The sequence below is a fragment of the Chenopodium album genome, chromosome 9 (genome assembly GCF_948465745.1).
Source record: "Chenopodium album chromosome 9, dcCheAlbu1.1, whole genome shotgun sequence".
Lineage (NCBI taxonomy): Eukaryota > Viridiplantae > Streptophyta > Magnoliopsida > Caryophyllales > Amaranthaceae > Chenopodium > Chenopodium album.
In genome coordinates this window covers 61,875,460-61,889,800 of record NC_137842.1, presented here as the reverse complement: position 1 = coordinate 61,889,800, position 14,341 = coordinate 61,875,460, and the positions used below count along the sequence as shown (strand labels likewise).

Here is a 14,341-nt window from a genome sequence, read left to right as displayed (position 1 = left end):
TCTAATTAGGAGTTGTTTTAGTTTTGTTTTTTAAGTACGTTTTGTGGAGGATTAATTCACTTATTATCTTTTCTCTTAGATTTTCTCTCTCTTAATCTCTCTCTAAACTTTTGTTCTTAATTCTTTGATTAATTCCAGATTATTTTGGTAACGATTTCTCTTCCTTTAATCTTATTTATTTTATTCCTTTCATCATGATTTATTTTATTACTTTGATTAGTTTAGTTTTTATTATGTGTGAGTAGTTTAATTTCTAGGGTTTATGGGGATCCATAAATAATATGAAAGGGTAAATTATTGTTGTTGATTATCAATGCTAGATTAATTTCCTATTGATTGATTTAATGCTCTGTGACTAGATTAGGCCTATCTTTTATGCATGAGTTTGACAATATTGATTCAAGAATCGAGAGATGAGAATTAATGTTTAGGTCTAGTTTCAATAGGCATGCAAGTTAATTTATAAATGGTTAAGTCAAGATTCGAGAGATGAGATTTAATACCGGTAAATTAATTGTGTGATTGTAATACGTAGCGAGAGCCCTTTACAATCTGGTTAATTGATGCATAGATGATTGACTATTATTGATTATTGGTATTGCATGATAATTTCTTATTGGATTGTTTTAATGTTTTACAATTGCGGCTTGTAAAAGTTTAGCAATATTAAATTGATGAATCGAGCAGATGTTAATTTGATATTAAAGGCTATTTTCAATAAGAACTTAGATCTAGTAAATTGCGAGAGCCTGTTAGATCTATGTTGATTAATAAATTGCGAGAGCCTGTTAATCATGTTATCTATGCCTTGTCAATGATTGATTACCCTGTTTTACCCTGGAGTATTATTTATTGGTGAACCTATGCCCTAGATCCTTTCATATATTGTTTTCTCCCTACTCTTATTCTTTGTAGTTTAGTTTCTTGCTTAATTATAAATATTGGTTACTTAAATAATTTAGATTATAATAATTAATTAGGAATAAAAAGACTTGTTTCCCTGTGGAGATCGACCCTACTTCCCTATCTACCTTAGTTAGTGATTTGGGTAATTATTTTTTATTAGGGGATACGACTTTACCCTGTCAAAATTTGGCGCCGTTGCCGGGGAAACGGTTTTATTTTTATTTCTGATTGTTTTTGTAGTCTAGATTATTCCTCTTTTGTCTCAGAGAGCGTCAGTTCTCTGAGACAAATCTCATATTTGCTTCTAGTTTTTGTTTATGCCCAGGTGTTCCGGATCAGGTTACATCCCATTCGATCCTGAGATCGAACGTTCCTTCCATAGACAGAAAAACTTCTACAAGCAAATCCTGGCGGATTCTGGTGATACTAACAATAATCACCGCGATCCTCCAACTGATTCTAGCGATTTAGAGGCATCATCAGACACAGAATCAGAGATGGCGGCTCTAAAGAAGCTTAGTGATTATTCACAACCAAAGCTTACGGATTTTCCACATCTCACCCCTACTCCGGCTCTTGATGGGGTTCAATTCGAAATCAAACCCCAATTTATAACGATGATAGAGAGGAAGCAATTCAGTGGAGCCAAGGGTGAAGACCCGAATCTTCACATTGCCGACTATTGTCAATATTGCAACACCATAAGGCAAGCCGGGGTCACTCAAGACCAAATCAGGGAGATTCTCTTTCCCTTCTCTTTAACTGGAAAAGCTAAATAGTGGTTTAATGGCTTAAATAGAACTACACTTGGTATAACTGACTGGGAAACTCTTGTTTTGAATTTTTATAACAAGTATTATCCTGCAGAGAGAACAGCAGTACTACGAAGTGCGATTCAGAACTTTGCCCAAGAAGCCGATGAGTTTTTATATGAGTCTTGGGAGAGGTTCAAGGACTTACAAAGAGAATGCCCTCACCATAATTTAGCACAATGGCAGTTAATCCAAGCCTATAACGGCATTGGAAATTCTTCTAGAATAATTTTAGACTCTGCAGCTAGTGGGAGATTTATGAATCTTAATGTTGATGATGCAGGTCAGGTTATTGAAGATATGGCGATACACAATTCCCAATATGGGAATCCCAGAGGATTTGCTAACAAAGGGAAACATAGTGGGACTCTGTATCCTTTTTGCAAGCTCAACTAACCTCTATTTGCCAAAAACTAAATAATCTGAGCACTGCTAATGTAGCTAATGTTTCTGCAATTAATAATAATTCTAATGAGGCTTTCTGTGAAAATTGTGGTATTGTAGGTCATTGGGAGCAGGATTGCAGGAGTTCCGTGGAGCAAGTTAATGCCTTCCAAGCTTATAGGCAGAATAACCCATACTCCAACACTTACAATCCTGGGTATCGGAATCATCCATACCTTTCCTACCGGAGCACTAATGTTCAAAATCCACCACCACAAGAACCACAGGTGCCACAGCAATAGCAGCAGAAGTATTATCACCCAAATGCTAGCTAGAAAAATCAACCACATCAACCCCCCTCATCTTCCGACCCTTCTTTGGGGGAAATTAGAGCAATTTTGGTCAATATGCAAAAGCACATGGAGAGCAGGGATGCGACAATTGATCAAATTCTAGCGCATAATAAAATTGTAGATAATCAAATTGCGCAACTCTCCGCTACTCTACAAGCACGCCAACAGGGAGCCCTGCCGGCACAGCCGACTAGGCCTACGGATCAAGCATTTGTCATTACTCTAAGGAGTGGTTCAAACTATGAAGGGCCCTCTATGCCCAGAGTTGATGAACCTATTTTATTAAATAATGCTAATCTTGATTCTATTAAACCAAACAATGTAGTTGATAGCCCTACAGGGCTAAAGGATAATACTAACATATCTGATTCTACATTGCAGGGTAAAACTCCAGAGAAGGTGGCTACTCCAGACAAAGATAAGAATGCTCAAAAGCCAATTATCAAACTTCCTTTCCCCAATCGTCAATTGAAGACAAACTTGGATAAGCAGTTTGGTAAGTTCCTGGAGGTGGTTAAAGATTTGAAGGTAACAATTCCCTTTACTGAATTGATCACACAAATCCCCTCATATGCAAAATTTATGAAAGAAATTTTGACGAGAAAAAGGTCTATTAGTGAGGTAGAGACAGTAGCTTTCACTGCAGAGTGTAGTGTCGTACTTCAAAATAAGTCTCCACCTAAATTAAAAGATCCGGGTAGTTTTTCTATCCCTTGTCATATTGGCAATCTCTTGATTGATAATGCATTATGTGATTTGGGTGCTAGTGTTAGCGTCATGCCATTATCTGTGTGTTCTAAGTTGAATATGGGTAAATTAAAAGCTACCAATATAACTCTACAAATGGCCGACCGTTCTTTCAAATACCCCTTAGGTGTTTTAGAGGATGTCCCCGTTAGAGTAGGTAAATTTTATATACCTGTAGATTTTGTTGTTCTTGATATGGCTGAGGATATGCAAACCCCAATTATTTTGGGTAGACCATTCCTTAACACCGCAGGAGCAGTCATAGACGTAAGAAGTGGTAAGCTAACACTATCAGTAGGGGATGATAAAGTGGTTTTTAATCTGAATAATGCCCCCAAAAGCTCCATGACTAAGGAGAAATGATTCAGTGTTAATGTGGTTGTGAATTATTCTAACAAGCCCCAAGCTCTTGAAAAAGATCCCTTGGAGGCGGTATCTTGTGTTGCATCCTTTTCAGATGAGATAGACAAATGGCAGAAGGAAGTCGATGCAATAGAAAGAGCACTCTACAATGTGGGTCTTGGTTTTGAGGTTGAACAAGTGGAACCGATCGAGCAAGTTGTGCGAATCGAGCCTACGGTAAGAGTTCCGCCAGATCGAGTTGCAAGTGTTGAACGCAATGACAAGTTGAAGCAACATTCGATCGAAGAAGGGTTTTTAGTGCGTAGCATTGAAGATCCCCCATTCCAAGTCAAGGAGGATCCACCAGATAAGGCGACTTGGCGTCCCACAAGTTATGTCAGGAAGCCGCATCGCAGCCTAAACATCGCTAGACTGGGTGAGAAACCACCCGATCAAGCGTTAGGCCAAGGGTCCTAGGAATTGTACTTGGTAAGAAGGTCGTGCGGGAACTAGATAAACTAGCGCTTTGCGGGAGGCAACCCGTAGTTCTTGCTTTCTAAACTAGTTTTCCTTTTCCTTATTTTTTCTTATTTTATTTTTTTTAGAGAGGCGAGGAGAGTGATATTTCACCAGTTTTAAGTGTTGTTGTACAGGTATGAATTTGACAGGTATAAAGACTTAGAAAAAATTTGAAGAAGAAACGAAATCGGAGAATAAGGGCCTCTCGGGCCCGATCAGGCGAGGCTCGCCCGATCGGGCGCGCAAGCTACCCAGAATTCAGCAGCATTTTCGCCCGATTGGGCGTGAAAGAGAGCTAAAAATCGGAACTATTTTCGCCCGATCGGGCGCGCAAGCAAAGTTGAATTCAGGGACTATTTTCGCCCGATCAGGCGAAGCTTGCCCGATCGGGCGCTTTTTTTGGAAAATCGAGTAAAAGAAAAAGATATGTCGGGCGAAGCTCGCCCGATCGGGCGAGCAAAGGGCGAAAATTTTATTCGCGTTTGCGCCCGATCGGGCGCGCAACTTGAGTTCTGGAATTCCGCACTTTTGCCCGATCGGGCGAGGCTCGCCCGATTGGGCGCGCCTTCAGGCCGTCCCCCCTTTATTTTCTTTTCTCTTCTTTCTTTCCTCATTTTCTCCTTATTTCATCTTCTTCATTCACTTTCTCTCTCTAAAACCACCATTTTCAAACCTTAAACTTACACTTCAATCCAAGATCTCCTCCAATTCTTCCATCCAAAATAAAAAATTCTTACATATTCCATTTCCCCTCATCCTCCTCTACATTCTACACTAATTTTCTCCCACTTTCTCTCAAATTTTCTCAAACCCTAAGAGAGAGAAACCCCCAATTTTCCACTATTTTACAAGAAAATGGCTTCCAAGCGTTCAAGGAATCAAAGGGGTGAGAGCTCAAGTGCACCACAACCAACAATCAACCCGGACCTTCAAATTCCAGGATGGGAGGAGGTTGTAATCACCTCGGAGGAGAAACGGGTTAGGATGGTCAACCTTATTGATCGTCAGGTAATTTCTACCCGTTTCATTCATCATCCTACATTAGCTAGGCTAGGTCTTGATAAATATGTGGAAAAATTATTCAAAGGCATAGGCATGAGTGGTTTTTTTCAAATGTGCCATGATACTTATGATTATTTAACATTGGAATTTATCTCAAGTTTTAATGTTATTAAAATGAATGCACTTATCACTCATGTCCAATTTCGATTGTTAAACAACGATGTGAGACTAACTTTAAAAGAATTTGGAAAGTTGTTTGACTTAAAATCGGATAAGCCTATTGAACCCTCTCAAGACCACACCGCCGTGGTCTATAAGAGGTTAACTGGGGAGGATTTAGTGAACCTCCAGCATGCCAAAGGGACGTGGATTCAACATCCCGTCCCAAAACTTTGGCAAAGATTTGCCGGCCTCACTATTTTTGGGAGGCACGAACCGGCAAATGTTAGGAGAGATGAGTTGGAATTATTGGCATCCTATATCATTCCCATTGTTGAAAAATTAAACATACCCCATAGGATAGCCAATCACTTCCAACGGGCGGACAATGCGGCCGAGGCTAGTAGGTCTAGAGCACCTATTTACTTTGGGGGGTTAGTGACCCATATAGCTAGGAAGCACCTAGGTTGGAACCCCGATGGCCATAGGAAAGTTGTGGGATCGAACCTAATGGACCTACCCTATTTAGGGAGTTTAAACTGGGTGCAACCTGTGGGGAGTGATACTTGGTGGATTGTCCACCGACAATCGGGTAGGAGAGACCAAGCCTTTACCTTACCCAACCCCGCCTTGACCAAATTTGAGAGGGGGAAGCCCTCTTACACTTTCGAGATAAATGTTCAAGGTGAGGTTCAACCACCTCACCCCTCACCACAACCCCACCAATCCCTCATTCACCACTCACCCCACTACCAACCACCCCCACCTTTCACCTATGGCATGCCCACTTCCTCGGTCGATTACAATGTCGACCCCAATGCCCCATATGACTTTTCGGCTTTTAGGAGCCAATTAGACCGCATTGAGACGGGGCAAGGGAGGGTTGAGGGTATGATGCAAAACCTAGACTCTAGGTTAAGCACCCTAGATGGGCGGGTTGGTCTTATAGAGAGGAACCTAGGGAGGGGCCTTTACCCCATGTATGATGATTATGCCCGGCGGGGGGCTATTCCTCCCGATTCACTTACTCCCGATTGGTTCCAATACCCCCAAGGAGGGTATTCTCACCCCGGTGCTTATGGTACTTACGTGGACTACTCTTCGGTCCACGGATATGGGGGTATGGGTGGGAATGTAGACCCTAACTACTATACCGGTGGTTCGGGGTATGGTGGTGGTGGTTCTAGCCATGGAGGAGCCGGTTCTAGCCACGGCGGGGGCTATTCTAGGATGGATGAGGATGAGGAGTAGGCTACTCTCCCAAGTCAATGAGGGCATTGCTTGATTTGGCTTGGGGGGGTGTTCTTTCACTTGGAAATTCTCTTCCTTCTCTATTTTTATTTGCTTTCTAGTATAGTTTTTATTTGCTTTCCTAGTGTAGTTTTTATTGCTTTCTTATATTTGAAAAATACAAAAAAATTGAAAAAATAAAAAAAATTCAAAAATACGTTCCAATGAATTGTAAATCATGCTTCCCTGTGCCCCATACTTGAGAAAATTTGTTTTGATTCTTGGTATTTGATGATGAATATTGTGGATTTGTTGGTCATGATTTGAAGTTTAATTGTTTGGATTCCTTAACATGCGTCAATTTTGTCCAACTACTTGTGAATATAGTGCTTGACTAGTTGATTTGGTTAGGAAATGTGTGATAGTTCCATAATTCCTGGTATGTCAATGAATTTGAGTATTGATTTGCAACTATGAGTAGTGTTTCATGACTTATTATTATGCACATGAGGAGGACGAAGGCGTTCATTCTTTTAGGTAGCCTTCAGAGTATTTAGATACATTTGTTCCCTTCTTGTCACCCATGTTGTTGCTTGTGCCCTTTTATTGTTTATAGCCACATTACAAGCCTTAATTGCCCCATTGGTTACTAGTCCCAAGCTTGGCTTGGGGAAGCTATTAGTAAGTGAGGTGAGGGAGTTTGTAGTGTGCACATTATTTGCACAATTTGGGTGGGTTTTGAGAAGTAATTTTTTCTTGATCATATTTTTGTTTTTATGAGTTTGAAAGTTGTATATATTTGAGAAAAATAAAAGTGTGATGGAAAAAAAAAAAGAAGTTCAAAAAAAAAAAAGGAAAAAAAATGAGAAATTTGAAAAAAAAAAAAAAAGTGAACTTCTAAGGAAAAAAAAAAAAGAAAAAATGTTTGATGTTCAAATGTTCTAAGTGAAGGTTAATCAAAAGAAAAGAAAGAAAAAAAAAGTTGAGTTTCAATGTAAATATTTCAAGTTATGAGTTCAAGGTTTGTTATTCACTCTTGTTCCATATTGTCATATTTTTATGAGTGAAATTGTGAGTGTTGGGTTTGTTTATATTGTTTGGAGTATATTTGGTGGATTGTTGTTTGGAGTTGGTTATGTTGGAGATGTGTATGATCATTATTTTTGATCATGGGTTTATTAGGATTTGGCTCCCTTTTAGCATAGCTTTTCTCTCACATGATCCCAAATTTATCCTACCTTTACCCTAGCCTTACATTACAAGCTTAAAAGACCTTCCGACCTTGTGCATAGAAGTTATGTAAATGTGAAAGTGTTGTTTATCAATGCAAGTTATGACTTGGCATATTTCGAGTCGACTAGTAGGATGAGCGTTCGATGTTTTTATACACACGAGAGTGTGAGTTGGGAGGGCATTGTTCACATTAAAGGGGTTGGTTGGAGAGAGATCGAGTACATTCTTTACTCGCCACAAAAATGAGAGTTGAGTGTGTGAGCACTAGTCTTGAATTCTATATGCTCTTGTGGTTTGCTCTATTTGACAATTGTTGGGGAGGAAGGGTGATTAGATGAATAAGATTGATTGATGTTGAAGCATGTTTGTTTGATTTACCTTGAATCGTTTGAGCTTGATTTTTATATTGGGGTGAGGCATGTTTTATATGTTCGTTGATGAGCTCTTTGCTTAGGGACAAACAAAGGTTTGGCTTGGGGGAGTTTGATATGTCTATTTTATATAATATTTTACCCCTGTCCCTTGGTCATAATTAGTAGTGTTTTTGGCTCTTTAGGGCCACTTTTATTACTAATATGTGTTTTATAGTGTTTTCGTAGTTTTGGTTGAGTTTTGCAGGGAATTGCACCTTTGGAGCATTTTCCCGGGATTTTTATGAAGCAACTACGAGCATTGGAGAAACACGACCACTTTTGGAGCCCAAGGCCGGCTAGAGCCATTGAGCCGGTGACTAAGGGCTCGGTGATTTGGATCACGAGGTATTTGGACCATGTATTCGAGACCCGAGAGGAAATATGGATTGGGCCGAGAAATCTAGCCCAATCGAAGTCCAAGCCTCGAAGGAGAAGACCGGCCCGATCGGGTAAGCATACGCCCGATCGGGCGGATGCACGCAAGGGCAAGATGCGCAGCAAGCCAAGGCGCGCCCGATCGTGCGAGGCTTAGCACGATCGGGCGGTGCAGTGAGAAGAGCAGTGCGAGAAAAAAGGCGCGCCCGATCGGGCGGCCTCTAGCCCGATCGGGCGCGTGTTTCTGGAAAGGCTCTTTTGTCGAGCAATTAGTTTCTAATTAGGAGTTGTTTTAGTTTTGTTTTTTAAGTACGTTTTGTGGAGGATTAATTCACTTATTATCTTTTCTCTTAGATTTTCTCTCTCTTAATCTCTCTCTAAACTTTTGTTCTTAATTCTTTGATTAATTCCAGATTATTTTGGTAACGATTTCTCTTCCTTTAATCTTATTTATTTTATTCCTTTCATCATGATTTATTTTATTACTTTGATTAGTTTAGTTTTTATTATGTGTGAGTAGTTTAATTTCTAGGGTTTATGGGGATCCATAAATAATATGAAGGGGTAAATTATTGTTGTTGATTAATGCTAGATTAATTTCCTATTGATTGATTTAATGCTCTGTGACTAGATTAGGCCTATCTTTTATGCATGAGTTTGACAATATTGATTCAAGAATCGAGAGATGAGAATTAATGTTTAGGTCTAGTTTCAATAGGCATGCAAGTTAATTTATAAATGGTTAAGTCAAGATTCGAGAGATGAGATTTAATACCGGTAAATTAATTGTGTGATTGTAATACGTAGCGAGAGCCCTTTATAATCTGGTTAATTGATGCATAGATGATTGACTATTATTGATTATTGGTATTGCATGATAATTTCTTATTGGATTGTTTTAATGTTTTACAATTGCGGCTTGTAAAAGTATAGCAATATTAAATTGATGAATCGAGCAGATGTTAATTTGATATTAAAGGCTATTTTCAATAAGAACTTAGATATAGTAAATTGCGAGAGCCTGTTAGATCTATGTTGATTAATAAATTGCGAGAGCATGTTAATCATGTTATCTATGCCTTGTCAATGATTGATTACCCTGTTTTACCCTGGAGTATTATTTGTTGGTGAACCTATGCCCTAGATCCTTTCATATATTGTTTTCTCCCTACTCTTATTCTTTGTAGTTTAGTTTCTTGCTTAATTATAAATATTGGTTACTTAAATAATTTAGATTATAATAATTAATTAGGAATAAAAAGACTTGTTTCCCTGTGGAGATCGACCCTACTTCCCTATCTACCTTAGTTAGTGATTTAGGTAATTATTTTTTATTAGGGGATACGACTTTACCCTGTCAGTTACCCAACCGATCCAATCCGATAAGCAAGTTTTTCTTTCCTTTTCCTACTTAAATCTATTTATCCAAAGTCTAAACTCTTTACTTCATAATCACTCCATAATTTGAATGATTAGTAATATTATTAGTAATTTGGTCAAGTTCATGTGGTATTGTTGTTAATTAGTGTTGAATGATATCATAATATTGGATATCATATTGAGTACCCGATAACCGATTCAAAAATCTAGGTACCCGAACTTATCGATTCGGTTCATGGTTATCATTTTTAGTGTTATTGGTTATCGGTTATTGTAGACACCCATTTGTGTCTCTCCAAAACAAAACCCAGTGATGAATACCTTTCACGTCGAACCATAATCGAATGAGGTGAAAGTGTGAAAAGTCTAGTGTTGCGGTTAGTTTTTGTTAAAATTCTTTCTTTCTGTTTTCGAAAACCCACTCTATTTTATGAAAACGTCCATTCCAGTTTAGTTTGGTCCATGATAAGGGTCCAATAATGGTGTAGTTGGATGGGGCTTGAAAAGACCTTTCCAACGATATATTATAAGCCCAATTCCGATGGATAATGAGGAAGTTATGGCCAAAATACTAAACTGGGCCCAAACCGGATTTTACCTACGACCCAATGATCATGAGGAGGGTCCAAAGGTTTAATCCTATTCCTAAACTAATTAGTATTGATTAGAATCTTCTATAAGTTTCTAAAATATCTTAATTATCCTTTTTTGAAAAGATAAGATTAAGGAAGTTGATTTAAATATAAACTTTCCTTTTTTATAAAACTTTCCTTTTTTAAAGTCCTAATTCTATTCGGATTTAAACATGTTCAAAGACAGTCAGATATTATTTTTGTGCCTCATATTTTTTATCCAAATTTTATATGGTTGGATAGATCTTGAAATTATCTTTCCAATGATATATTATAATAATAATTCCGAGCTATAACGGAAAAGATATGAATAAGATATCAAACGCTATCCAAAACTGACACCGTCTCACTATTTCGTTCATATCTTTTATTCTACAACATATTTTAATCTTATTCTAATTGGGTTAGAAAGTAGACTTCAAGATCTTTCCAACGACATATTATTCATCTTATTCTGATTCCTGGATCAAAAGATATGATAAAAACAAAATCCGCAAAAACTGTTGTCTACGAGTTTTATTTCGATTCGAATTTGGATTCTTTTCTTAATTCTTCGACCCTCTTTTTTCCTATAAATAGAGGTCATATCTCCCCTTTTTTCAATCACGAACTCTCTTCAAGATTTTCTTGATTATTCTCTCTCTCTCTTTTTCTAAACTAGCCTTTTCTCAAATACAAAATTCCGCATTCATTAGATCTACAAACACCTAGCCATACTCGAAGTTGCCTTCGCCCTAGACGTGAAAGGTTTTAATTTCTGAGGGTTTGGTCCCAAATCTCTATTTCAATTATTTAATTTAATTGTTTGTTTATTATTTTCCTTGAAGTTACTAACGTGTGTATTTTGTTATTAGAATGAGATACGAGGCATCAAAGTAAGTGCTTTAATTGATTTATTGATATTATGAAGTAGAAATCATGTTTATATTGTTATTATGATATTCCTAGTATCATGTCTAGGTTAATTTTAATATCAAATATGATTGCTATGATGCCTTTTATTCTCTTCCTAATATTTATGATTGTTAGTATCATGTTAGGGCTAAAGATTTGATTTTTATTGTTTAGTGACATGCTAGGGTTTGTTATTAATCTTGTTAGTATCATGCCTAGGATCTTGCTATGTTTATTATGCCTTAATATTAACATGAACATGATAATTATTATAATTGTTATAATTTATGGTTATTATTATTTTGATGATGATTATTTTATTATGATGATTATAATTATTATTCATGATATTGATTATTTATTATGTTGCTTGATATTTATTTTATTGCTTGATCACACCTTTTTATGCATGTTTAAAGGGAATTGGTACTTGTAATCACGCTTAATAAGATAATTAATAATCTTGTTTAGGGTTAATTGTGATTATAATTCAAGTGATCGCCAATAATAGTTTATTTGTGCATTAATATTCAACCAACATAGATTAAACAGGTTTAGGGTTAATCCTATTGATTGCATGTTAATCAGAAAGCGCACATGAATACGAGCAGAATAAAGTAGAGGCTTATTATTAGGGCAGGTTCAATCTCTTTTAGGTTGGACTTGTACCATCATCCCCGAACCCTTATTTGGTTCATGACCTTATGGAGTTGACGATCTCTTGGATTGTTAAGGGGTGTAACCTTCATCCTGTGAACGATTTACAAGTTCCTTAAAAACTTGTTGGCGACTCTTTTGCTCTATCTTCTTCCCTTTTGGACGCCACCGTACTTTAGTGTATGATCACAGTGGGGTTCAAGCTAGTGGGATTTAAAGGCTTGAAATTATTCCCTACAGTTATCCGAATCGATTGTGTTAATGGTACGGGTGTCTGACCCATGCTCACCACTAATTTTAACTGTACTCCTAGCTTTATTATAAATACTCCTTAGCTTTATTATTTCAAAACCCCATTACCTATTACTTTAGAACCCTAGTTTTCTCTCTAATTTTATTTTATACAATTCAAGTATTATATTTTCTTCTTCTCTTTCTTTTATGTTTGTTTCGATCTTTTATTACGCTAGAGTTGATTCTTATTCTAGAATTATTAGGTTGAACTAACCCTAGCCATGATTGATAATTGATTTATTCTTTTAAATTCTCAATTGATGTTTATGTGTTCATGCTTAATTGATTGTGGTTATGCCAACACTAGATAAGGGATAATTGGTATTTTTATTATTTCATTGTCTTGATCGCAAAAGGAGTTGAGTTTTGACGGATTTGATTATTTCAATTCAGGATATGAAATTCTCCCCAAAAGTAGGTAGAATGGATTGTTAAGAAGTTAGGGTGTCAGACTTAATGTCTTTAATTTGCATGATTTCACAAAAGTAGGTTTGATTGTTACTTAGGGAAGTCATTGATTGACAACCCGAGACAGATTTTTGGTATTTTATAGAGCTTGCCTTTGACAGGGTAAAGTCGTATCCCCTAATCAAAAGTAAATACCTAAGTCCTCTAACTAAAGTAGATAGGGAAGTAGGGTCGAACTCCACAGGGAAACAAGTCTTTCTATTTCTAATTAACTAATATAATCTAGATTATGAAGTAACCAATAGTTATATTTGAATAATAAACTAAACTGCGGAGATTAAGAATAGGGAGAAAACAATATATAAAAGGATATAGGGCATAGGTTCACCAATAAATAATACTCCAGGGTAAAACATAATAATCCATCATTGACATTGCATAAATAACATGATTAACAGGCTCTCGCAATTTATTAATCAACAAAGATCTAACAGACTCTCGCAATTTACTAGATCTAAGTTCCTATTGAAAATAGCCTTTAATATCAAATTAACATCTGCTTGATTCATCAATTCAATATTGCTATACTTTTACAAGCCATAATTGTAAAGCGTTAAAAAAATTCAATAAGAAATTATCATGCAATATCAAAAATCAATAATAGTCAATCATCAATGCATCAATTAACCAGACCGTAAAGGGCTTTCGCTACTTATTACAATCACAGAATTAATCTACCGGTATTAAATCTCATCCCTCGAATCTTGACTTAACCATTTATAAATTAATCCGCCTATTGAAACTAGACCTAAACATCAATTCTCATCTGTCGAATCTCGAATCAATATTGTCAAACTCATTCATAAAAGATCAGGCTTAATCTAGTCACAGAGCATTAAATCAATCAATAGGAAATTAATCTAGCATTGATAATTAACAACAATAAATTACCCCTTCATATTATTTAAGGATCCCCATAAACCCTAGAAATAAAACTACTCACACATAATAGAAACTAAACTAATCGAAGAAATAAAGTACGACATAGTTTAAGGAATATAATAAACAACTAAGATTAAGAGAAGAGAAATAGTTACCAAACAAATCTGGAATTAAGAATGGATTAAGAACAAAGGTTTAAGAGAGAGAATCTAAGAAAACAATTAAGAGAGTAAAGAAAGAGTAAAAGGAGAGAGAGAGAGAGAGAGATCCTAAAAACGTATTACGGAGGAGTATTTATACTCCGTACAAATCCTAAACTAAAACAAACTAAAACGACTAAATTAACTCCTAATATTTACACACGCCCGATCGGGCGAGGCACCGCCCGATCGGGCGCGCCTTTTTGCTCATCAATACTAATCTCGCGCCCGATCGGGAGCGTCACCGGGCGCGCCTCCGGGCGCCAGCCTCTTTGGCCGGGCGGCTCTCTTGGGCCACTATTTAGACTATGATTGGGCTCCAATTCTTTGGGCCAATCTGGGATTCCTTTTCCGGTCTTGAATACTCGATCCAAATACCCCGGTATCAACTATACCGAGCCCTTAATCACCGATTTGATGGCTCTAACCGGCCCTGGGCTATAAAATCTGGTCGTGCTT

At 37.1% G+C, this 14,341-nt stretch overlaps 1 non-coding gene across 1 annotated transcript; it reads right to left on the bottom strand.

Annotated features, from left to right (window-relative positions):
* Positions 1 to 1,784: 1,784 nt before the first annotated feature.
* Positions 1,785 to 1,891, bottom strand: LOC145561052 (small nucleolar RNA R71). The gene has a single exon (XR_014093635.1). It is a non-coding gene; the product is annotated as a small nucleolar RNA R71 (small nucleolar RNA).
* Between the last annotated feature and the right edge of the window lie 12,450 nt (positions 1,892 to 14,341).